The sequence below is a fragment of the Micropterus dolomieu genome, linkage group LG22 (genome assembly GCF_021292245.1).
Source record: "Micropterus dolomieu isolate WLL.071019.BEF.003 ecotype Adirondacks linkage group LG22, ASM2129224v1, whole genome shotgun sequence".
Lineage (NCBI taxonomy): Eukaryota > Metazoa > Chordata > Actinopteri > Centrarchiformes > Centrarchidae > Micropterus > Micropterus dolomieu.
In genome coordinates this window covers 33,984,352-33,987,259 of record NC_060171.1, presented here as the reverse complement: position 1 = coordinate 33,987,259, position 2,908 = coordinate 33,984,352, and positions in this window count along the sequence as shown.

Here is a 2,908-nt window from a genome sequence, read left to right as displayed (position 1 = left end):
TCTGCTGCAACGACTATTGTTGCTAGTCTTATTGTTATTATTGTTATTATAATCATTAACATTACGATTGTTACCATTAACACTATATATCACTATATATACTAAATATCTGTACCATTTTTCATTTAGTCTATAGCAACATCACCTTCACTGTCTGTACCTCTGTGTGTATATTGTGTAGGCTCTCTCTCTCTCTCTCTCTCTCTCTCTCTCTCTATCTCTCTCACACACCCCAACCGGTCGAGGCAGATGGCCGCCCACCCTGAGCCATGGTTCTGCTCGAGGTTTCTGCCTCTTAAAGGAAGTTTTTCCTTGCCTCTGTCGCCTAGTGCTGCTCTTGGTGGGAACTGTTGGGCTTTCTTTAAATATCATCACAGAGTACGGTCTAGACCTGCTCTTTTATGAAAAGCGCTGTGAGATAACTGTTGTTGTGATTTGGCGCTATATAAATAAAATTGAATTGAATTGAAATATTTAAAGCTTCATTCATATTCTGAGAAAAATGTCAGAAAAAATTAAAACCGAAATAAGAGTTATTTTTCGGATATATATTTTTTAAAATACTTTCATTTCAATTCATGTTGAAGTTCCTGCTTTACTGTATATCATTAAGAACATTGCTACTTTACATAGATTTTACAGGTACAATGAATGAGCTAGCCTAAGAGAAGCTTTCTTAGGACCAATTGTTCATTAAATTGTACTGACCATTACAGAAAGAAACATTACATTGGTATACATGTTAAACAGATTTGGCACGTTGACCACTGGCAGACTGGATGTGATTGCTTTGGTAATAAGCCTTGTCCCTGAATTTCTAAATTATATCCACTTTTATCGTCACACAGACATCTTCATTAGCATAGCCCATAGTGTTTCAGGCTATTGTTGATTTAATAAAACAAAAACCTTACTCTGAATGTTGACCTTCAAAGAACATTTTGTGAGAGCTGTGAACTGACTGCTGCACAGGGTTATTAAGGAGGCATACATATTCCTGTAAAGCTTAGTAGCTCTAAATGGGAAGAACATTTTTCTCATGCAAATAAGATGTTCTCCCAAAGCTAGACCTGAGATCTGTCTGGCGACTTGTATGTTTCGGTCATGAGTTGAGTCCTAAAAAATGTTATTTACATTACCATTTATCAACAACTGTCCTTACGAACCTGATGTTTTCAGTATCTGGAGAGCCATTGCTTTTCTCTCATTGGCCATTTCCTTTCTTGATGTCCTAAAGCTGATAACTGGAACAGCTGGAAAGACCTTCATCACTGCCCTTGCCATCTAAACAAACAAATATTCAACATCAATATTCAAACATATAAATTAAAACCGCTGTGAGCTAACCCACTTGAGAACAACATTGCATTTTTTTTCAATTACATTTAAAAGCACTTATGCTGACAATGATGACTCCTTTCCATTTAATGTCCACCCATTCAGTTTTGCCATGCTGTGTTCGTCTCATATTTACATAGTCCCTGTATGTTATGTACGATGAAACAGAGTAACACTTGGAGGAAAACATAAGGTTTGCTGCATACTACATCTAAGCAACCATACTTATATTAACTTATGATTGAGATGTATTTAAACTATCTACTCAAACTCAATCATCAATGAAAACTTTTCTATTCAATTCAATTTTATTTATATAGCGCCAAATCACAACAACAGTTATCTCACAGCGCTTTTCATAAAAGCGCAGGTCTAGACCGTTGTAGTGAACAACGGTGTAGATTTGTGCATTTTGTATTGAATAAATTTGGAACTACTCCAAATTCCTTTTTTGTCTCCCACAGAGGAGCAGGGGGTCAAAGTTGTTTTCTCTAAGTGCTATCCCTGACCATAAAAGCTGGCACAACTTTTGATTCCGAAGCTGATAACTGACTGTTAAACTGACAAAGGCACACAAATCAGCGATTAGCATTTCCCTGAACAACCTATCAAAACTGGCCCCCCCCAAACATGTTTCCTTTGCAACTGACCTTGTTCTTTGTTTCTGATTACGTTTGCCTCTATTTGAGTAGTTATGTTAACTGTTGTTGCTATCTGTTGTTGATATTAGTGCTGAAAAGAAAGTTACTTTTGCAGTGTTTTTATTTTCAGCAAGACGCTCCTTCATCTAATGTAATCAATGCTTGTTCATAATACTTTCCTACAAAATTCCTTTAGAAATGATGACAAAGGAATGTTTTACTATACTCTTAACCGCCAGCTTGAATTTAAGGATGAATCAACAATATTCCCCAGTTCCTAAGGAGAGATGATCTTAGATTAATCTAAGCTTTCCTCATGTAACCTGAGCTCCCCCAAGTGGAAATGCCGTTAAATGTATAAATATCTTGACCAATAATGTGACAATTGTTTCCTGTTACCAAATGCTAAACTTAGAACAGTACAATCGTTTGACCATTGAGGTTTGATTTGATTATAATACGTGCAAATAGATTTCTTTTCTTTAGACATTAAGTTTAGAAAGACAGTCCCTTGGGAAACCTGAAACGCCCCCTGGGGAACCACGCCCCAGGCAACAAAAGAGCAACACGCGACGTCGCTCGTCCTCTTTTGCTCTCTTGGCTGTTCTCTCCTCCGCTCTTCCCCTCGGCTCGCTGGACGCTTCGGCACGCGTTCGGCGTGCCTCGCCAGGCAACGCCCTCATACTCGGCCAGCGAGACCGGCCTTTTGTTCGCCTGAAGCTACACACCTGAAGTGCGATCGATCTGCCCTCACTTTGTTTTTATTTTCTTTATTTCTTTTGTTTTGTTAAAGTTATCAGTCCGTTAAGTTACACTGGACTAATTCAGGAACGACCAAGTTCCATTTTTAAGCCTTTTTCATCGAGCCAACTTCACCGAGGTCAGACCAAGCCACGTGGTCTTGCCAGCTACAACGAAGGAAACCTGTA